General features: G+C 38.4%; 1 long non-coding RNA gene across 1 annotated transcript; it reads left to right on the forward strand.

The window, feature by feature from the left end:
• The first annotated feature begins 3450 nt into the window (after positions 1–3450).
• Positions 3451–6248, forward strand: LOC120099818 (uncharacterized). Its single transcript, XR_005499083.2, has 2 exons — positions 3451–3769; positions 5906–6248. It is a non-coding gene; the product is annotated as an uncharacterized LOC120099818 (long non-coding RNA).
• Positions 6249–24685: the final 18437 nt, after the last annotated feature.

The following is a 24685-nucleotide window of genomic DNA, read 5'->3' on the forward strand; positions in this document are numbered from 1 at the left end:
AATCTTAAAATATTAAAAAACAAAAAAATTGATATAGACTTGAGTAACATTATTTTGAGTTATCACAGGATGTGCAATAGACAGGTATGATTGTATGATTTCTTTATTTCCTATTTTGATATATATATACATATATATATATATATATACATATATACATATATATGTGGCTTCTGCCTTCTAAGCATTAACTAGTATTACAGATGTGAGTCACCAGGACCAGTTTTTATATATGAGAATTTGCTATGTTCAGTTAAAACCAAATCAGTACCCCAGCATAGGGGAATGCCAGGGTGGGGAAGTGGGAGGAAATGGATGGGTGGTTGGGTCATTGCCCTCAGAGAAGCAGGGGGAGGTTGGACAGAATATGGGGTTTCCAGAGGGAAACCAGGAAAGGGGATAACATTTCAAATGTAAATAAAGAAAATATCCAGTTTAAAAAACAAATTTAAATACACACACCTCGAAGAGAAACTTTCCAGTTTTGAAATAAGTCAAAAAAGACTGTGATCCTTCGGTAGACATCAGTCCATTCATCTAGTTTTCTACTAATTCTCAGGTTTAGCTGCAGCTCTTGTTTATGACAGTTCTCACATATTCCTTGTACTGTATGTGTGAGACAGTAACGAAACATACACAGGAGATCTACTTGTATTTGGTGTCTATAATGGTGTCTGTATGTCAGACTGATGGAATTTTAGAAGTCTATGCGAAGACTTTCCCTAGAGTTAATCCGGGAACTGAAAATGGACAATGTGATGCATTCTTTCAAATGACAAGAACATTTGTCAAGTTGTCAGACACATTCCACTTGAGGACAGATCTCTGGAACTGAAGTAGAAATTATATTGAACTTTTATATTATTTTATGATCTTTCAGCTGTTTAGAAAAAATTATCATAGAATGCTCATTTGTCCTTTCAAAAGTGAATATGTTTGTGTAAAATTCATATGAAATCTAATTAATAATTACAACTAGATTCTCATTACCCATACAAAGGTATTTTAACGTTATCTCTCCTAGAAATAAAGTATCTTTAAATTATCATAGAATATTTTCATTCAACACAAATGAGTGTTGTCATGCTGAAAGTAGATACAAGTATAATAAAATGTTTACAAAATACTTTTGTATAAGCTGTTTTCCAAAGTTTGGAGTTTTGTGTCTAATATTTTAAAAGAATGAAGAAAAACATTCTACAGTAACATTACTTATGTGTTTATCCCTCTATGGATGTGGAAGGGGGAATTGTAAAAGTAGAGATGAAAAACATCAAATACTTGAGTAGTCAATGTAAAGTGGAAAGAGTACAACATATAAATTCAATGACAATCACTCTTCTTTTTCTAGACACATTAATATCTTAATATTGGACAAAGAATTTGCCATGAACCAGGATCAGACAATGATTTAAAGAAATATAGTATCTGAATTAGTGCTGTAACTCAGATTAGTAGATTGTGATGTATGTAGCCAGGTACCATAATGCATAACTGTAGACTCGGTTCCCCGGAAGACTGTATTAGGAGAATTTCTTGGGCTCACAAGTTACTTAGATAACATAGGGAGGCAGTTTCTCAAGGAGTGTGATGGGCTGAAACAGGAGAGATAGGAATATTCATTGGAATGTATTTATATTTGAATATACCAAACCTGTCATGAAGAAAAGAAACACTGCTAGTGGGCGAGTATATAAACTAGTACTGCTATTATGAAAATCACTATGTAGGTTATTCAAGAAACTGAATAAAAACAGCTATAATAATCTTGAGTATATGCCTAAAAGACTCGATGTCCTACGGGGGTAAAACACTTTTGAACATCTTTGTTTATTGATATTTATAATAGTTGGAATATGAAGAAAAGCAGGAGTCGATCAATTCATAAATACATACTGAGAATGTGGTACGCATATGCAATGACATATTATACAGTGAAAATAAAATGGAATAATAATATTTGTAGGAAAATAAATGCAACTGGAGGCCCTTATGTTAAGCAAAACATGTCAAATATGCTTTTTCTCACATGCGGAACCTGTATTTAAATGTGTTTTTAAAAGGACACAGAAACATGGTTGGTCTTTCCACCTGTAGTAACTAAAACAAATGGAAAGTGTAAGAAAGGAAGGAACAAAGGAACAAAGGAACAAAGGAAGAGAGAGAGAGAGAGAGAGAGAGAGAGAGAGAGAGAGAGAGAGAGAGAGAGAGAGAGAGAGAGAGAGAAAGAGAGTCCCCTGTGATCTCTCAGATACTAAGCCACCAACCAGGCAGTATACACCAGTTAATATGAGGACCCAACACCTATAGCAGAGTACTGCTGGTTCTGGACTCAGCCAGAGAAGATGTGCCTAACCTTCAAGAGACCTGAGGCTCCAGAGAGTGGGGAAGTCTGGTTGGTTGGGGGTGATGGGGACAGCCCTCTTGATGAAAGCTGGAGGTATGGGAAGTCAAACAGTCTGAGGGTGTACCTGCTCTTTGGGGACTGAGGATGTCAACTTCATCGCGATGTTCCATGGCCCAACATTGCACTCAATACCAAAGTCACTAAATTCTGTGAGCAAAGGGCTGAGAACACAGTTGGACGTGTTAAATGTGACCACAGGTAAGAATCTGGTAATGATAGGTCTCTTGTTCTGGCTTTATGGACATGACGGTTAGGGTACAAGTGAGGTAATGACAGAAAGGGAATTCTAAGGAAATAGTGTCTGTCACCTGTCCCTTGTTTCAGGCCTCTGGGCACCGTGCTAGCTCCGAAGCCATCTCAGCAACCAGGAAGTGGGTCACCATAAAGGAAGAAAGATATGATCAGCTGAGTAGCTCAGCCAGGTGGCTCTGGCCACTTCTACACAACACAGGGCTCCTGTGCTTTATGGTCTGGCTTTTATGAAGCAAGATCAAGTAGTTTATCAAAGAGGAGGTTGGATAGTGGTGCCCTTAGTTGTGCTTAGTAGGATATCTGAAACTTGAGGACTTTGCTTGAAAATTACAATTGTACATACTTACTCCAGATCTCAGAGGAAGGAAAACAAACCTTACTTTCTCCTCAGTATGCCGCTGTCCTCAAATATGCCTGTGTAAGTCCCACGGAACAACCCAAACCCTGACCCTCCTATCCCCAAAGCCACAGTTAGATGCTGGAGCCAGTTCTTCGGGCCTACTCTGTTTTCCTAGGGAGTTTATATGAAGATTGTCATGAACCAGAGCTGGTGCTTTCTGTCATTAATTTAGAAGGAATTATGGGAGAGGTAGAGAGACCTAGAAAGAGATTTGTGGTAATGATGGGAAGAAGTGATACAGGTTCTTTTCGGGCATTGTAAGGGACTCCTCAGTCACCGAGTTCATTTCCTGGAAAGTGGAGCCATTTCTCTCCAGTGTTCATGAGATAGAAAAGGGAAGGCCGGAAACTCTATGGTGTTGCTGAGACTATTAAACTAGTCTGAACTGCCAGGTCCCTTTGCTCAAACATTAACTTCCCCCTGAAAAGGCAAATTGCTTGAGAAGATAGAAAAAGTGTCAGTACACTCACTGGCTCTAGAATTCAGAACGCAGGTGGCTGGTTTCACCTAAGGGGTTGCTGTTGCCATGGTTATTGTTGAAACAAGCCAAGCACCTACAGCTTGCTCTTTGGAGGCTGCAGTCCTGGCCCTACAATCACTGAAGCATTACAAGGGCACCGGCCTGTGCGTGCGTGCGTGCACCTTCCAGGCTCAATTCTACTGTTTCCAGAGCAATGGTATACAAGAGAAATATAATGGAAGATTGTAGAGTAAGTTTAAGGTTTTTACTAGTCACACTGAAAAACAATGGGTGCACATGGTTTCTGTATGTTTATGCGATGTGAACATGTATAAGTGTATGCACAAGTGTATGGAGGCCAGAGGGCTACACTGAGTGTTCTACAATGTTTTCTGGGACAGGTCTCTTTGAATCTGAATCTTGCTGGAGAGATAGAGGCTGAAATGTGGCTAGGGGCGGGGGAGTGTGACTGCGCTAAGCACACTGCAGAATTTATCATTTTTTACTCAAGTTGACGTTCAGACATTAGACCCCCAAATTTCCATTTCTTCGTCTGTGATCTCCAATGCAAATACATAGGCAAGGGTGTAATGAAAATTCTCTCGACTGTTTTGTATAATTAAAACAGAGCACCAAAGGTCTAGGTACAGCTGAATAAGTAAGTGTTGCAAGCCAGTTAGAATATTGTATGGCAACAAGTGATCGGTAAGCATAGAGATGAGTTGGTTTCTAACTGATCCTCCCTGCACGGGAGACTGAGCTCCCTGAGTTTAGAGAGTCTGTCCAGAAAGCTGCCACACAAGAGAATAGCTCGAAGTATGTATGTATGACTAAAAAGATGACCACTTCTGGAAATGGAAATGGAAATACTTATGGGAATGTTTAATATTTCCTTACCCTGAGACATAAATACTTCATTCCTTGTTACATCGTCTATCTTCAGTCATTCAAAATATTAACACTAGTAAATACTGGTTTTTATTACACTTGGCTAGAAGGGAGTTGTGTTTGGGTAGCTTGTGTCCACTTACAAATACAGAATTCATTCCCCAGAAACTATATGCTAGTACAATTCTTGTAGGCTCTGTGTAAATCATTTTAACTTATTACAAAGAAGCAATAATTTTATAGAATAAAAGATACATTTTATAAAACTGATCTGGTATCACCCAGTACGAATGTAAGTTGCAAATACACTGAGAACATTGAATATTTTGCAAGTTAAGGCTCAAACATAGGTTCTAATTGCAATTACATTCTCCTCATCTTTTTCCACACATAGATTATGATGTGGTCAATCAGTGGCTATCAACTGATTCATGATTAGGACTAAATTAAATTTTAATCAACATTTTCTTTCCAAATCAAAAAACACTGTCCATAGTTATATTAGGCATCTCAGATCAGCAGGTATTAAGTGTCACATGATATGTATTGACACAGCGATGCTTTCTATTAAAGCCAAATGTTGCACATTTGTTCTAAAACTTGCTTCTAGAATAAATATGTCCATTTTAATCAAATGTCACTTGGGAAGAAATCCTAACTCAGCAATTCACACGCTTCAGAAGACATGAAGGTAGGAGTGGACAGTGGTTTCAGCAAGAGAAAGCAAGAGGTAATAGAGAGGGCAATGGTGATAGAAACAAAAATTTGTTATATAAACTTTGAAACTCCCAAACAAACAAAAACTAAGTAAACAAAACAATTAGTGGGCAGGGTCACTGTTTTATGTATAAAGGACATACATGAACTCGTTGCTGATGGAGCCACAAATTCCAGCTTAGATATCATTTTATGTGCAGAGGAGATGGATACTGGGAGCTGATGGGATTTGGAGGATCAGTCCTATAAGTAAGGAATGTGGACATACAGAAGTGTTCTGTAAGGAGGAATCATCTCAGAAAATTTCCTTCCAGTCCCTTAGATCTCCAGTATGCTTGCCCTTATCTGAGACCCATCAACTTAAGGAATCAATGACCCCATCTTATCTAATTATTTTTCCTATCCTTTAAAGCTATGAATTGTTTTATGTTCTGATCTGAAAAAAAACCACTCAATGAGTTGTTTTGTGTCTAATCCCCCCCCCTCTCCCTTTCCATGCAAACACCAGATGGATAATTAGAGGAGTTGGTTGCAGGAGGCTTTGAGCATCCTTGAGGCTGAGTGACTGAGTTCACAACACATAGCTTGTAACAATTTATCTTTAGATCCTCTAGTCAAAGAGCCCTGAACTCTGCAGAAGTGCAGTGAGTATCTGGAGTGTAGGAGGGAAAGACACAGGTACCCAAGTGGTTTTCAGAAGGTCATGGTTGATTGTGAAGAATGCTTGAAGTTCAGTCTATATTTCTGTTATCAAGAACATAACACATTCCTTTCACAACAGCCTTCCCTGGTCATCGCTGGGCTCAGAATTCACTGTGATAGACTACAGTAAGGAAGATCGTGAACAAGCAACAGCTCTGGAAATAGCATCCTACTACAGTCGTTTAGGATCCACATGATGGCCAACTTGCACATATGCTATATAAATTTAATTTGATTTGATTTGATATGATGTAAAAAAAAACTACTTGAACAAACTACAAAGAGCAAGTCAGTAAATACCACCCCTTCACAATGTAAGCCTCAGTTCCTGCCTCCAGTCTCCTGACTTATATTCTTGCTATGGCTTCCCCAAGTTAAGGACTGTGATCTGTACTCTTAAAATAAATGATTTTCTTTCTCAAGTTGCTTTTGACCAGAATGTTTTATCATAGCAGAAGAAAGCAAATTAAGATTACATCCTAAAAATGAAACAGATATGTAAGGAACTAGTATCTCTTAATCTAAAACTAAAGTATCCAGAAAATGGCCACTCCTATAGTAACCAGTAACTTTAACCTTAAAGATTGATTTCCTGATGTCAATGTATATGAAAAAAAAAACTAGAGTTCCTCAGAAGAGTAGATGATTGTAAGTGTGAAGGTTGGAGGACAGAGAAGGAGGCCCGGGACTCTTTTCCTCAGAACTTGTGAGATAGTGTGAAAAATGAGAACAAATTTTGTCTCCTGTTTTGCACCTTCTTTTAGCTGAGGAGCAATCAGGAACAGTGTATCCACCAGCACTATCACCTGAACTGTTGACTGAGGAACCAAAATGTGACGCTATCACTTTTTCCCAAAGAAAACATATCTATATAATTAGTTTGTTTTATTAACCCTTTAATCTGCTGGCCAACTTTATAAATCATAAGAAATATTTTACATATAGAGAAGAGGTAACATACTATTTTAATATTAACAAGGTGTTAGATGTTAGAAACTGATGGTTTTTAACATTTCAAAACTATGCATAGTGACCTTCAAGCCCATTCACTAAGCTTCAGTCACTGGGACAGTCTGTATTTTCAGGGAGAGAAAGAAAATCTGGAGCCTTTTTGATAAATTGTAGCTGAAATGTAAGCTCCAGGTTCAGTCAGAGACTATGTCTCAAAACCACTGAGGAGGAGAATGGTAAAGCCAGACATCAGATATTTTCTCAGACCTCCACATAGGCATGAATGGTCATCTATGGATATATTCCCAAACCCACAACACCCACAAAGTGAATAGACTCTATAGATATGATTCAGATATATCTCATTATGTTTATCATTGAATACCCTTTTTTGTTTGAGTTAAGAACTACCATGGCTGAAATATTTCCATGTGGTAATAAAGATATTTGGTCCCATGTTTAGTCCATCAGCATGTGATCTAGGAGTCCCACTATTTCAGGATATGCTCAAGAATTTTGTGATGACTAAAGCATGCAAACCTGCTTCCCTCTGAGCACATGCTGCATTGTATGGTGGAGCTGGAGTAGAATTAGCTTTTTGGTGCCTCTTGAGGACCATTTCTATCTATACTTTCTTATAGCACTTTAGACACAAAAGTGTGCATTATAGATTTCCATTGTTACATATAAAAATATGATCTTTCAGTATCCAAAATGCTTCAGAAAAAAATCTCATCAATGTTGCCAAATCCCTAGAGTGTATTGCCTATGTAAAATCTTGGTTATTTGTTTATTAGAAGTTTTAAAATGTTAACTTCTGTTTTAAATAAATGTTAACATAACATCTTTTCTATTGTGTCAAATCTAAAGAATGTCTGCTCCTATAGCATTTAAATGTGTTTTATGGCTTATCAAAGGTATATAATTTTATGTATAGAAACAAAATATTTGGACGTATAAGAAAAGAATAAGATAAGCAGCTATGCAAGTAAAATTGCAAACTGTTGGTCAATAATCATTATAATGAAGGGAATGAGAGGACTTAGTCACTTGTATAAACATGTGAGTATTATACATAAGTACATGGGAGTAGATTGTCAAAAAGTAGAATTTAAATTTCTGGAAAAATCTGGCATCATACTTCACACTGATGAACAAAGTTAGCCAGCCGCACATATGTTGTGTGGATTGTTTTTCAGGAAGGTGGCTTGATGATTTCTATGTTGTCTACAGCCATCTTTTCTCTAGAGTGGAACTGAGTAATCGAAAGAGAGGTTGTAAATATGAGAAGCCAAGATACTTCTTATCTTATTGTTCACAGAAAAAGTTTACACACTCCTATCCTGAAGGAAAGTTGTGGATTTGACTTTGGTAACTAGAGAAATAAAAGAGCATAGTTTGTAAAGTTAAGTTTCTGTAACATACAAGCCCAAGTCCTTAGAAGAAACATAGATTTCCGGCAGTCGGGGGAGGTGGTAGAGACTTACTATAACTCCTGCTGCTTCTGATTACTTGACCCTGGATGATAGTTCAAGCAACTCTGGGCCTGGAAAGCCCCATCTTCTCTGAGAAAACCTGATATTCTCGGATGCTTCCTGAGAATGCGAGGATGTCACGGCAAAATGTTGTTGTGGAATATGTAATACAGAAAACTTTGCAATCAGGGAATGTAGTAGGGTTTCTGCAGAAGACAAGTCTCAGCAGAGTGAACAGTGTAGAACTCACCTGAAAGCCTCATAGAGAGTCTGCAGTTGCCTGGAACCTGGTCCTGGGGGTTTCTAGAACAGAGGGTGTATCGCTTTGGTGTGTGAGAGGTACAGGGAGGGGTGTGAGGTCTAAAGTCTTAGAAGGGATACCATGCTTTGATGCTGACGTTTTTATTAATAAGGATTGTATTTTGGTTTGGGGTAAAATCTCACTCTGATCCCAAACTGGGTTGAACTACTGTATCCAAGATGGGACAGCTGATTAAGCAAGTCCCCAGTCAAGGTCTAAATGTTGATGGCATGGAGGATTCCTGGGTAGTCACTACTATTTACTGTTCTTTGAAGGAGTACCACCCTATGTAATATAATACAAAATTAGGAGAAAACCAAATATAAAAATGAAGACACTAATGTATTCTTGGCTCTGAATGGCCACAGTACTTGTCTTACCTGATACTTTTATTAAATGAAGAATTTGTTTCTACATTATAAAAATATTGGCTCAACTATTACTTATGTTTATATGTTCATAGCTTAATACTGTATTAGCATGCAAACAAATTCTTAACCTGAAAATGTATGGTAAAACAAATTTTCTGATCTCCTGACCTCTCCTGAACTCATTAAAGTGCAGAAAAAAAAATGTGATGCATGACTACCTCTTATTTTCTGATTCACTGACATAAACAACACAGCGAGATTACAAGTGCTTCTGATCTCTGTTTGAATGCAATTAATATTAACTCTATAAAAGTTAGATTTATTTTAGCTTTTCTCCATATCAATTAAATTTTCATAGCCTAGCTAGTGCACATACGCACGCATGCGAATACACACACACACATACACACACACGCACACACACACACACACACACACGCGCGCGCACGCACACACACACACACACACAAACACACACATGCAAACACACACAAACCTCTTTTATCAAAGGTATATTGATACTCACAGTGTTATATTCAGGTCAAATAAACTGCTCATTTCATAACTGTATACATAGCTAGAGTTTAGGATAAGGAACTAGATTTTTCAATGATGAAAAAGTTTGTCATATGAAAGGAAGTTCTTATTGGTCAGAATCAGAATAAAGTTGGCACATTACATTGCAGTTTTTCTTATGTTTCCTCTACAAAACTCTTAAATAGGACAAAGAACATAATAGTATTAAACATATGAAATGTGGGGAGAAAGCAAAAGGAAGCTTTTGGGATCTGAAGAGAAGAAGAATGCTTAATGGGATGACAGGTGCCAGTACAAGGTAAGTTTTAAAGAAGTCTCCATGGATCCTCCAGGAGTTGAGATATCATGGCTTCATCACATTTGAAGGCAGAGAGAAAGAAGAGAATCTTTAAAGATTTCTAGCCACAGGACTGTGTTCCTTCAAAGAAGACAGAGGCCTGAACTTCCACTTCAATTTATTGAGCAAATGGGAGCTTATGATCTGGGGCAAGTTAATAATAAGGCCTCTAAACAAGAAAGGCCAGGCATCTGTAAAAACAGGTTTATCAGAAGCTAGAATGATTGCCAAGTAGCTAAGAGCTTCGACTACTCTTCTATAGGATTCAAGTTCTATTCTGAGCACCCATGGGGTGATTTACCCATCCTTAATTTCAGTTTCAGGGGATCTGATGCCCTCTCCTGACTTTGGTGGACACCAAGCAGGTATTTGATGCACAAACACACTTGAAGGCCACATACCCATACACATAAAACAGGATAGGGAAGGGTTTTCAAAAATAAACTAAGAAGTTAGACTTAACAGTGTATCCAAAGCTTATATCCCATTTTATTCTGAAACTCTCCCTAAAATAATTGTTATAGTTATTGTTCCATGTAATGAGTTAAGTTTAATCACAAAATGGTATTACAGAACAAAATATGAGATTTGGGGAGTCACTCATAATTTCAATGACTGAGTTAATGCCAACAAGCACTAAAGCTGGCTGTTTAGTGTTGAGGGGTCACAGGGATCTTTTGTTATTTATGTCCTCCCCAGCTTGCTGGTTCATTAATTAAACATAAGTAACATTTTATACACTTTTTCAGGTAAGATAGCCATTCTGCCAAACATTGTGATTAAGTAGAAGGCACACATGCAAAAGCTATGAGAGGTCTCAGAGGGCCCCTCAAGGTCATTCGTGATTAGCGAAGACCTGATGCAGGAGGCTGTCGTCACATAACTGAGGAATATGAGTAACTGCCTGAAAGCCATGCACAGTGGAACCAAAGTGTGGCATGAGGATGCAATGGTGATGGAGTTTGTGTCATGGTGACTGACCTCTGCTCCCACCAGCCTCTGAAGACTGGAAATCAATTCCACACCAATCCTAAAGCTTAATTAATATCTCAGGAAAATTACTGAATTTTGCATAGTTTAATAAGCATTATCACCTCTTTAATTTGAAGTAAGTTATCTGGATCACTCTTTTTCACAGGTGGTTCTATATGAGGAAGGTCTCTGGAGAGAAAGTTTTATGAAGGAATAATTCATTTAAAAATTTAATGTAAAGCAAGCACCACAGGAATCTTACCTGCAAGTAATTCCACCTCACAGCACTCAGAATGGCTAAGATCACAACTCAGGTGGCAGCAGATGCTGGACAGGATGTGGAGAAAGAGGAACACTCCTATCTTCTGGTCTTCATCTGCACCCAGAGTTAAGGCTGTCTGACAGACCTCTGGACCAAAAACCTGGCCAGAGAGAACTGGCCTCCCAGGATCGCTCTCACATCTAAGCCCGTAGGTGGGACCCAACTTTTGCCCCACTGACTATCCAAAGAGGGACCCTCCAGGAGCACACAGGGCACAGAAACCACTAAAAGCCTGAGACAGGATACTTCTGGTATTCACCTGTGTACAAAGCTAAGGCTATCCCACAGCTCTCTGAATACAAAGCCTGCCAATAGAGAGCTGGTCTCCTAGGAGTGCTCTCACTTCTAAGATCACAGGGTCACAGGGCCACTGGAGAGACAAGGTCCAGTCAAAGACAGCAAGACTAACTAACATTAGAGATAACCAGATGGCAAGAGGCAAGCAAAAGGACCTACGCAACAGAAATCAAAACTATTTGGCATTGTCAGAACCAAGATGTCCCACCACAGCAAGTACTGGATATCCCAACACACCAGAAAAAGCAAGGTTTGGGTTTTAAATCACATCTCAAGATAGAAGCCGGGGGAGGGGGGCATGGGAGAGCAGGGAAAAGGGATAACATTTGAAATGGAAATACATAAAATATCCAATAAAAGTGTTAAAGAGTAATTGTCCCCATGTCTTTTATCTCAGCAGAAATATAATCAGTTGGCTTACTTTGTATTGATTTTAAAACCAAAGACAATTTGAATCATTTATTCACTTTGACTTATTTTCTTTTGAGATTTGAGAAGTGTAGTGTTACAATTATGCATAATGAGAAAAAAATAGATTATTATGAGGCAATATTTGAAATTGTGAAGTAATTCAAGCTTGATATTAGTTAAACGTTAAGTAACATTTTATACACAATTTGTAATTAAGCTGTTTATTCTGCAAAGCATTGGGATTAAGTGGATGATCCACATATCTATAACTCATAAAATTTCTGATTCTATTTTTAAAAAATTAAGATTGTGTGTGTGTATGTGTGGGTGTGTGTGTGTCTGTGTGTGTGTGTGTGTATGTAGGTACATGTATATATGCAGGTACTTGTGGGGCCAGAAGGCGGTGCTATTTCTCCTGAATCTGGAACTGAAAGGAAAGCTATGAATTGCCGGGAAGTGAATTATTAAATGTTGAGCTATCTATGCATTCCAATAGTTTACTTCTTGATCACTGAACAACAGAATCCCTTACTCAGATGTGGGGATGCACACAGGAGAATGCCTCAGCACTATTCTTAGTAACCCCTCAGGATTTACTTGACCTACACAGGTCACAATGCCAGTCATACACCCAAATGTTCTAGAAAATGAATAAATTGGGAAGTCAGAGAGGGGGGTAGGGGGGGAGAGGGAGAGGAAGAGAGAAAGAGAGATGCAAAACAATTAAGAAGTAGGTTTTAATTTCAGAAGGCAGACAACCAACTTTTCCCATCTTGGGTCTCACTAGGTAATACACATGGCAGTTAACACGTGTTTAACTCTTGTAATTCCGTAGAATTAACATCTTCATATTAAAAGATGAAGAACACATGGCACTTGGTGAGAGTGAGTAGGATAATGTATGTGGAAAAATTAACTTTCAAAGCTAATCACTGTAACTTATCAAAGTAGCCTTGGTTTTCGACTTTCATACCCGGGAAGAGGAAATCTCAGCTGAGAAACTTTCTTCATGATCTTGGCCCATGGGCATGTGCCTGTGACATTTTCTTGATTGCTAATTAATAGAAGTAGGCCCAGCCCACTGTGGACAGTGCCATCCTTACACAGCTGGGCCTGACCTGTAAAGGAAGAGTCGCTGAGCAAACAGCTAAGCAGCATTTTTGTGATGTTAAATGCAAGACAGGAAGTAGTCTCCTGCTTTCACAGGCTTTTTAATCTTCTTTTCTTTGGGGGAAAGGACACTAAAACCCCAAAAACTTAATATATAGCTGATCAGAAGCTTGGGTGGGGAGAGTTAAAATCCACATTATGTGTAACAACATGTAACAGCCTGTGCATCTCTTTAAAATAATTGTGTCTTTTATGTATCTTATCTTCACATTACTAAAATACCTTTATATTTATTTTTGTTCTAATCTACAATGTGTCTGGAAGGCTCCCATTAATGCTTAGTTCTCAGTTCTGTAGAAGGTGGTGAAAGTTTAGGGAGTGAGGCTTGTTGTAGGACATAAGGAAATAGGTAATTACAGTTTAAATAAAGTCTTCTCCCTGGCACTTTCCTCTTTCTAGGCTCTCACAGCCATGATATGTCATGCCCACAGCATGGGATATTGTTTTAAGAGCTCTAAAGCTGTGATTTCACATAAAACTTTCTTAGAACTGAAAAGATTGCTCAGTTGTTAAGAACAATGGCTGCTCTTGAGGAGGACAGACAGTGATTCCTAGCAGCCACAAGTGCCTCACAACTATCCCTAACTAAATTTACTAAATTAAAAGATCCAATGTGATCATCCTTTCATAATTTATTATTTTGAATTAGTTATTTGATTTTATGAGAGGAAGTATTTTGCTGACTTTCTTGTCTCTCCACTACGTTTGTGTCTAGGGCACTTGGAGGTTAGAAGAAGACACAGATCCCCTAAATTACTCTTCCATTCCTTGAGCGACAAACAATGTTAAACAAATCTCCTATATGCAAAATACTTTGAGCCTCAACATGCCTATTTAGAATCTTTCTTATCTCTATTTTTATATTTTATATTAAAATTTTAAAATTTATATGCTTTCTTAACATCTCCATAGCTTCCTGGAAATCCAGCCTTACTTGGAGACATCCAGGTGAAGACAGTGAAAGCGTTTGTTCTTCAGAATACTTCCACAGTACTCTTTGCTCTTTTCTGTAGTCTGGTATCCAGTTCATTCACAGTAAAGCAGGAGTCTGTCAACATCTGCAATGAATTTAATAATGTAAAATGAGTGCCGCTATGCTTAATAAGCCTACTGCTTGTTTCTGTAGTATGAAATTTTACCCATTGAGATTCTGATATTGTACCAAAGTCCATTCAATAGCTATAAATGAAGCATTGCATTTGACATATTTATGTGAACACCTCTGCTATTCTCTTTCTTGTGGATAAGTTCATATGTTAGTGAAGGTGAGTGCAGTGGGCTTGGAGAGAAGATAGTGGGACACATGCAGAGAGTACTGAAGAGATCAGTCTGTTTCATAATATGAAGCCAGACATAGTAGCACATGCTTTTAATCCAAACATTCAGGAGGCTGAGTCAGGAGAGCTACACACCTGAAGTGAACATGCAATACACAGTGAATTTACATCCAGATAGGGCTTCAGAGCAAGGCTTTATCCCAGAAAAAGTGAGCAAGCATCATCTACTTCAAAAAAAAAAAAGAAAAGGAAAAAGAAAAAAAGAAAAGAAAAAACAACTCTATTGCTAGATGCCATAACATTTTTTTAACAAGATGAACATAATAAGGTGAATACGACAGCTTAAGGTGACAACTCTGTATAAGGGCATTTACTAAATCCCCTCTGTATACTAGTGATTGAGTGTGACATCCATTCCATCCTCAGTGAGAATTCTCAGCGGAAGCTAACTGGGCAATGAAGTTAAAGACACTGTCAAGGGTATGTTATTTTCAAGAATACAAAATGAACAAAAGACAGGGAACTCTTAGAAATCTATTTGGGACTAATACAAGATTGATGGATGACTTGGTATGGAAAACAGGAAAAACCAGAGGAGATAGAGATGCAGGAATATTTATTTCAACACTAGAAATACTGCTTAAAAATGAGGCTGGTCCAATGTAGACCATGAGACATGTTTTTGCAAAGGAATAAACTTGTAAACTATAAGATGTTCTTGGACAAATTAAATGGCTCTTGTGATAGTGTTATAAACTTGAAAGAGTTTGGAATCACTTGATGATGAGTGAGCTAGTGGGAAATTATATTGATTACTTTAATTGACTTGGGCAGACCTGACTACTGTGGGAAAGGATATTTAAGTGGAATCCTGAGCTGTTCAGATGGAGAAAGGGTCCTGAACAGTGGCTTTAATTTCTCTCTGTTTCTTAACTGTGGTTCAATGTTATCAGCGTTCTCAACCTCTGTGAATTTCCCTGAGCCAACACCTCTGGTCACATTTGTTGAGAGTTGGTTGAGAACACCCAGTACAGATGCCTCAAAGCCTTTATTCTCTAGTTACAAGGAAGAGATCAGGGTGGGTTGAAATCTCCTTGCTAATCTGAAATCAACAATTATTCTGATCATCCTTGTTCTCTACTTTAGTGATCTTTTCCCATCTTTCTCAACAGCAATGCTGTTTACTGATCCATAGCACTCAGCTTTCTCTTAAAGGACAGAAGGTCTAGGCCTTTAAGAATGCAGTCAAATTTGAAGCTGTAGAAGACATATAAATTCCATTTGAGAGTAAAGTCAAGTCACTTTGTTTTCTCTCTCTCTCTCTCTCTCTCTCTATGCATGTGTGTGTGAGTGAGTGTGAGTGTATGTGTTGATGTGCTTGTGTTCATTTCTCTTTTGAACTCTCCCACATTTAAACATTTGTATTAATTCTTTGAGATTTCATACGAAGCATTTCCCTCACATTAACATAGTCTTCCCTATAACTCTTCTCAGATTCACTCCTACCTCACTACCTCCCAACTTTGTTTCTTCTTCTTTTGAAAAAAATAATGTTATCAACTCCAATTCATGCTACTCCTGCTATGGAACTATCTACTGCAGGATGGTTGACTAACCAGGAGCCAAATATTTAAGGAAAACTCTGTGTGTGTGTGTGTGTGTGTGTGTGTGTGTGTGTGTGTGTGTGTGTTCAGAACACTATACAGTTCTGTGTTGGTTAGTTTTAATATCAACTTGATACAGGATCCATGAGGAAGAATAACTGGAAAATGTCCCATTGAGATTGGCCTGTAGCCAACCCTGTGGAGTATATTCTTGATTAATGATTAATATTAATGAGCCTATACCATAGGAGGAATGGTTCAACCCCTGGATTGGTATGGTCCTTTGTTCTAGAAGAAAGCAGGCTGAACCAGACATGAAGATCCAGTTGGTACACAGCATTTCTCTGTGGGTCCTGCCTTGAATTCCTTTCTGTCTTAGCCTCTCTCAATGATTGCCTTTAAGATACAAGATTAAAAACAGCAAATACAACTACAACAACAAAATGGAGAAGGAGAAGAAGAAGGAGAAGGAGGAGGAGGAGGAGGAAGAGGAGAAGGAAGAGGAAGAGGAGGGTAAGAGGAAGGGGGAGGAGAAGGAGAAGGTGACGGAGAAGGAGCAGGAGCAGGAGAAGGAGAAGGAGAAGGAGCAGGAGCAGGAGAAGGAGAAGGAGAAGGAGAAGGAGGAGAAGGAGAAGGAGAAGGAGAAGGAGAAGGAGAAGGAGAAGGAGAAGGAGAAGGAGAAGGAGGAGAAGGAGAAGAAGATAATTCCTCTCCAGTTTGGTTTTGGTCATTGTTTTGTCATAGCAATTGAAACCTTTGCCTAAGTCAATAAACCCCTTCTACAGTTCCACTTGTCTTGAATCCATATCAATTCAGTTTCTTACCCTGGTGCCTTCCTGTATTTTTCTCTATTTTCATTTTTGTTTTGTTTTATTACCAATCAGGCTAATATCCCTCTTCTTTCTTTTACTTAAGCTTTTCCACATCTGAACTTCAAGGAAACTCTCCCTGTACTCTTGGTACTTTGGTGACCAGTGGCAACTACTCTGTTTATGGGAGTGTAGCTTTCTCTTTTAGTCAAAACCTGTGAGCAAGCATGTTGGCTCTGCATTCATGCTTTTATCAGAGACTCAGGAAGTAACTTATTGGCTGCAGTACTATGTGAGTCTCAAGAAGTAGAGGGCAGAAATGTATCTGCTGTTGCTTATGTCTGTGAGTTAAACCACTATCTATAGCACTGCCTTAATCACTCCTGAAAGCAGGAAGAGCAGGAAAATTCACAGAAGAGCTTTCTCAAAAACATGTTTATATTTTAACTTTAATACTATCATAGCCCTAAAGGTAAATTAAATCTTGTCTATGTGTATGTTCTGAGACTGCCACTCACTCTGAGACTGCTCAGCAAATAGGCAATAGAAGGACAGAGCACTTAGGAAGTTTATAGCATTGTATTCTAACATATTTGATGAAAATAACAAACTTGCAAATGACCTGCTACAGAGGGTGGTGTGTATCTGGCATCCCTAGCTGTGAGTTTGACAAGCAATCTTGCTCACTAAGAATGACTTTTGTCAACAGACATTCATGGCAGTATGACCCCAGGATTTCTGAGCAAGTCAGACCCAAGTGTGGGAAGAGGTGTGTGTTCTTGTTAGCTGAAAGTGTCCTGTAAGACATTTAGGAATACTGACTTCTATAATTCATAAAAAGAGCCATTTAATAATGGTAACACCATTGTGAATCAGAGGTCTCAGACTTTATTGTTAAAATTAAACTTACTTATCTGGGTAAAACGAGAGTCGCCGTAGTTACAGGTAATTCTATGGATTTGTGAAAAATATCTCAGTATTCCTACTTTAAATTATAGGTTGAATTTAGTAAACATGTAGTAAGAATGAAAATGCACTGTTGATATTCTTCCCCAAAGGCTGTTCTTTGAAATGTGTGGCTTGCTTTTACTTTGTCTCCACGGCAAACGGAGCACTTAAAAATCTACTTACCTACACAAGAGAAACATTTGGATAAGAAAAGCATGTGAATGCCTTTAGTGGGATTTAATAGTTCATACAAGTAAGAGCAGGCAAAAGGGTGGTACTGAGAGTGATTTGAACTGTGAGAGTCTGGCTCAAGAGGTTTCAGAAGAGTATAACTTTTATATGTGGCCTAGAGATTGATCGTTCTTGTGATATCTTGGAGAAAAATGTAGTTGCTTAATTTGCCCTTGTCCAGAAATTCTGTTAAAGGATAAATTGAAGAATTTCAAATTACTTGCATTGGCGGGAGAAATTTCTAAAGAGCTTAGTATATGACTCTCTCACCTGGTTATTATATTTCACTCTTAGGAAGATCTTTATATAAAGGAACCAGATGGTCAAGGAATAATACAAAATGTATGTACAGTTCAGAAGAAAGGGACACTGGGAAGTGGAATGGATCTAAATCCTTTGTCTACGGAGATAAACATATTAAAAGAAAGCCTGACATTAGATAGAATAAAGGGAATGGTGGCCCAAGGGCACGATCCCAGCCAGCAAAGTTTCCAACTTGTGAAAAAGAATTAATGTAAAGCTTAGTTCCAGGTGTGGTGCTCTAAGCCTTTACTTACAGCACTGTGGAGGCAAAGGCTAGTGGATGGATCTCTAAATTTGATATTTACAAAGTAAATTCCAGGACAACCAAGTTTAGGCAGTGAAGGAAATCAGTGAAAACAGAAAGGGGTGAAAATGTCTTTGAATTTGGGTGTCATGCTCTAGTCCCAGCAAGCCACAGAAGTTGGCAGCTTTGACCAACTGGTTCTAGTTTTATAGTCAAGGGTAGAAGAAAGGGGGTTATGGAATTTCCCTCACTTGCTAAGAAAAGCCACTGAAGCCAGGCATAGGTCCGGCAGTTTTTCTCTAGGGATGCTCTTGTATGAAGGTATTAAGGTACAGCCTAGAAGACTCCAAGATGTTACAGATGTCAAAGCCATCTGAAACCTGTCAAGGAAAGCTGATAAGTGGAAATGGAACCAGCCACTATGACAGAAGTGTGTTCTAATCAATAAGAGAGAAAGGAGTAGGAGATCCAAAGAGCACTTTGAAATTAGACATAGGGATGCAGAGTGTGGAATGTTCCCAGCTGGTTTTCAGTCTTGCTTTCCTCTAGTATTTCCTCATGATGCTTCCCTTTGGAATTGTAATGTGTGTTCTGTACTATTATAAGTTGGAAATATGTGATCAGCATTTCCATTTTGGTTTTACAGGAGATTGTAGTTAAGAGATTGAATAAGTCGCAGAAGAGACTTTTAATTTTGGACTTTTACACAAGTTTGAGATTGTTAAAGACTATGTGGACATTTGACATTGAGCTAAATGCATTTTGCAACATTATATACCTATAAACGATGGAAATTATGGAGTGGAATATGGTAGTTTGAGGGAAAATGGCCTCCTTAGGCCTATAGAGAGTGGCCGTATTTGGAGGTATTGTCTTGTTGGACTTGGTATAGCCTTGTGGGAGACAGTGTGCCCCATTCACTTCTTGCTGGCTGCGAATTCAGGTGGAAAACACTCGGCTATCTCTCTAGCACCATATCTGTCTGCATGCTAGGATGTATCATGATTCTTTATCTAGAGACAGTCACTTGGGAAAGCCCTATCCTGTCTGTGCCTTGAGCAGACTTTTCATGTAATGTGATATGAATTTTTGTAGCTAAGACCCCCTCCCAACTCTTTCAAAGTCTTTGATCTCTTTGACCAAAGTTTACCTTTTGGTCAGAAATCTGAGCAAATAATTTCTCTTTAAAATCTCCAAGAAACAAACTGAGTTTCAGATAATTAGTGTAATTCATCTCTAAATATTCTCATAGACCTTGTTAGCAATGTTAAGTTGGGAAGTGTCATCAGTAAAACCTAAGAGGATCATTAGAGAGGACAGGATTTTGCATTATCTGAGACTATTAGTATAAATTTGTTTATATAATACAATGTACATATTATTATAATAAATTTAATTCTATAACTTAAGAGATAAGCTCCACCATGTACAACCATCTCATCTCTTTTGAAGGGCAAAGTGGTATTGCCAGTGTATTGGGATCTAAACTCGCCTTGGTAAGGCTAGCAGGCACACATCTCAGAAGGTGTCTAAACTGGCTTAGTTCCAGGCATACCTGTGGGGAAGTTAGTTATTTAGATTTTGCTAATTGATGTAGATCCACCCATCCTAATGTGAGTGGAACTGTTCCCTGAGCAGGAAATCAGGACCTACAGAAAATGGAGAATGTAGCTTTAGGAGACAAGTAAGCATTCCCTGCTCTCCTTTGACTGCTGACAACATAATGTGACCTCCTCCTCCATCCCCTGCTGTCCTGACCTGCATAGCATGATGAAGAACAGTGTGGAAAAAATTGTTTTACCTACTGATTACTCAGTTTGTCTCATTTGAATTGAGTTGTAAACATTATAATTTTCAAATGATGAGCCCTTTTATTTTCTTCTTTACACTCTAGGAGAAGCTTCATTGTATTACATTAAAGGACATGTAATACATTAACTACAATAATTACATGTATTACATTCTGATTGTAAAACAGTTGAGCTGCCCAATACTCTGTTAATTTGCATATAAGCAATTAGCTATGGTAAATATTTTACTACTTTTATTAGTGCCTCTGAAATCATATTCCCATTTTTAAGTAATTATACTTTGAGAATTCAATGCCCTCAAAATCTGAGTTAAATAATTATTTCAGTACATTGTATTTTGTGAACTCTTTTCTTCATGATCCATCTCTCATTGAGAACCTAGCATTACGATATGGGATTTGGTGGAGTATTAGATGGAAAGGCCCACTAATGTTGTTACTGGGGGAATGAATGCTTTCCCTCCAGTGAGAAAGTAGAGTTAAGGTATATACACAGATGATCCTTTAGTTCCATCTGGTCTTGTGACTTGCTAGGTGAATAGCAATCAGTATTATGCTGTGGTTAGCTTCATCCATCTCTGCAGGTACTAAGTGGGAAAGTTTCATATCAAGTATCAGTAGTAAGGAACAAAGGCCAAGGAGTTGTGAGCATTGCTCAGAATAATCAGTGGTAGCTGTCACTACATTCCCTGAAATTTTATTATTCACATATACACAGAGAGAAGGAGAGAGAGAGAGAGAGAGAGAGAGAGAGAGAGAGAGAGAGAAAGAGAGAGAGAGAGAGAATTGATTGAATGCCTGATCTTCATGTGCCTTCTCTTTTGAGACTATTTTAGGCTTTATTCAACTACTGAATTGGGCAATAATCATATGTGACTAGTTAAAATAAAAATGACATTGGAAAGACAAACTGGGAAGTACTTCACACAAATATTTCCAAGTGTCATCTCACCTTGATCCTTTGATCCATATCCAGGAACATTTTACAACTCAATATTCCCCTGATAGTTCTCTAATTTATTGAACATTTATTCTATAGAACTTTCTTTGCAAGAATTCTCATGTATAATTTTATTCCATCCCTAATTCTTTCAGGTATAAATATTGTTATTGTTTTATAAATTAGAGATGTAAAAATGAATTAATATTACAATATAAACTACTAATTCTAAGAATCAGAATTGGGACTATGTTTTCATTCTTCTGATGTAAGCAACTTTCCTGCCTGTACATCTGCTTCCACCATCTCTGTTATGGGGCCTGTGGCATCTACCAGACACTCATTTTCTTAATACCCTGCATGAGTTACCTCCTGAGATTTCAGAAAAGAGCAACTGTGGTCTTAAAAATGTATGTTTATTAAGGGAAGAAGACAACTTAGTATAAATGAAAATGGACAAAACTAGATATCATTTTGTATATCACCAACTAAAATGGCAGATGACTGCCCCCTGCTTACTCTTTCAAAATGCTTAACATTTGTGTTTTGTTTTTCCTGTGGTTTCCTCTTATAAGAGAGTAAAATAGAAGCTGGGAAGTGTGCCTGCCTCCCTAACTGCTTTTTTTTGTCCATTTATTTATTTATTTATTTATTTATTTTTGGTTCTTTTTTTCGGAGCTGGGGACCGTTATTTATTTATTTATTTATTTATTCATTCATTCATTTATCACACGCTCCCCTTTATCACTCCTCCCCTTTACCTTTGAGAATGATGAGCATACACCCCCAATCCATACTAAACCATCCTGAAACCTCAAGTTACTACACATTACTAGGAACATACTTTCCCACTGAGGTTAGACAAAACAGCCCAGTTAGGGGAAAAGGACCCATAGGCAAGCAATAAAGTCAGGATAAGCCCCTGCTCCAGCAGTTGGGGGACCTGCATGAAGACCAAGCTACACATTTGCTACATATTTGAAGTTGGCCTAGTTCCACCCCTTGTATGCTCTTTGGTTTAGCCCTCAAGTGTCCAGGTTAGGTGACCCTGTTGGTCTTACTGGTGAGTCCCTATCCCTTCCAAGTTCCTCAGTCCTTCCCCCAAATATTCCACAAGATTTCCTGAACTTGATCTAGTGTTTGGCTGAGGGTCTCTTCATATATCCAGTCAGCTTTAGTTAGGGAAGAATCTCTCAGCGGACAGTCATGTCAGACTTCTGTCTGTGAATCCAGGCTGATTGATAAAACATAGCCTAAGGCTCCATGGTAGTTGAAGGATGAAGGCAGGATGCTCTTGGGACTTACTCCAATGAATATGCAACTGGATCCCTTGGAGACCACTTTGAACTCAACTTTGAAGAATGTGCCAGTTAGCCTTGTCTCCATGGAGGTCTGTGTGTGGATGGAGGAAACAACTTCTACTGTGACTCCACAATGCATTCACAGGGACACATTTGGAGGCTTCAATGCCTCTTTATTGGTAAAAGCATTACCACAATGATACAACATATGAAGACACTGTTGTCACCTGTGTTTGTCACTGCTAGCCTTGATAAACAAGTGCCCAAAGGAAGATGGACAAAAATGAATGCAGTAAGAACCCCTGCCAATTTGGGTGGGTGGGTAGGGATTTGTTGAGCTGTCCTCAAAGGATCAATAAGAATCCTGTTTTTAAATAAAAACATTATATAAGGGGAGTTGAGGTACTAGCATAATCAAACCTAAAACATTGCTTATGTAAGTTTCTTAAATTATGTTTTCTTGCTATTAATATATTCATAAATATGCATTTTAGTTAATTCTGGGCTTTCTAGTAATGATTGCAACTTTGAGGCTCAGATTTCTTTTGGCTCTCCATGCTGCTGTGAGCGACAAGCTCTAGATCTAGTGGTTGCTGGACCTAGAGTTACCTCTAGATGCCCAGACATCACAATGTCTATTTATCCCCGGGTTTTGTGACATCTACACGATTTAACCCAAAATTCACCAATGTGAACCCAGTAGATTCATACCACACTCCTTGACAGCTCTATTTCAGAACGTGTTCACAAATGACAGTTGGGAAACACATGGCTGTGTCTTAGACACTACTGCATATAGTGACTTAAATTACTTTCTCATTCTCTTTGAGTCTTATTTTTTCCTTTTACTTTCTCATTCTTCCTTCTTCCCTCTCTCTCAGGTTTCTTTTCGCAAATAGCCCTTTCTTCCTCTTTCTTTCCTTCTCTAACGTATTTCCTTAGTCCGTCTCTTTTTCTAGCCAAATAAAGACTCCTTGTTACTTGAAACTCTATTTCACTTGAAGCAATAACTGAGAGGTTACCCTACCACACCCATGGTGATATGGATGAAGCTAATATAGTTTCTGTATAATTAATATTTTAATGAATAAGCAAAACAGGTGTTAAAAATAATTTCCACAAATTTAGTTCATTTTTAACACACTATAGTACTATAGTAGAAAAACTTTCTCAAGGATTAGACTCTACAGAGTTTGCTCATTTGGCCTTCTTCTGTCCTGATTTGAAGCTCCTGGCCTGTGCAGGCCACACTCAGCACCCAGTTCCTCCCCTTAAAACCCTTAGTTTTTCATCCATTTAGGATCCTTGATATATAAAAAAAGAACTTTATGCATCAGAGATATAGGATGGTGCGGGGAGGCACCATAGTACTATCGGGGAGACTCTAGCTGAGACAGTTATTAGTGAGGATATGTATTCTGAAAAGGCCACTTCCTGTATCCAGGCAAGACTTCCAGAGAAGGGATAAGGACAGCAACCCACACACAAAATCCGCTACCCAAAATGTATCTTTTCCACAAGATGTGCAGGGACAAAGAAAGACCAGAGACAGAGGAAATGACCAAACAATGACTGGCTCAAGATGAGATCCAACCCATAAGCAAGAACCAATCTCTGACTCTATTAAAGATACTGTGTTATGCTTACAGACAGAAGCCTATTATAACTTTCCTCTGAGAGACTCTACTCAACAGCCAATGTAACCAGATACAAAAACCCACACACAAACATTAGATGGAGTTCAGAGGGTCTTATGGAAGAGTTGAAGGAAGAACTGAAGGATCTGAGGAGGAGAAAGTGTTGACAGAAACACCAACAGAGAATAGTAACCTGGACCCAAGGGGTTCTCAGAGATGCAGCGATCAACAAAAGAGGGAGCATTGGCTGGACCTAGGTCCTCTGCACATATGTAGCAGAAGTGAAGTTGGCATTTCATGCAGATTCATGAATAACTGAATCTGGGGCTGCCCCTGAATCTGTTAATTGTCTGTGAAACCTGTTCCTCTAGCTGGGACACCTTGTCTGATGATCTCAGGGGAGAGGAGGCATCTAGTCCTGAAATGTGTTGATGTGTTCATAAAGTGTCCCTCTTCTCAGTAGAAAAGGAGAGGGGTGATGGGCAGAGAGAGAGGATCTATGTGAGGATATGAAAGAATGGCAGCTGATATTGGCATTTAAAGTGACTAAATTAATCAATGTATTAATTTTAAAAAGCACTTTATAGGCCATAGAAGAATGTAATGTTCTG

The sequence above is a fragment of the Rattus norvegicus genome, chromosome 1, assembly GCF_036323735.1.
Source record: "Rattus norvegicus strain BN/NHsdMcwi chromosome 1, GRCr8, whole genome shotgun sequence".
Taxonomy (NCBI): Eukaryota; Metazoa; Chordata; class Mammalia; order Rodentia; family Muridae; genus Rattus; species Rattus norvegicus.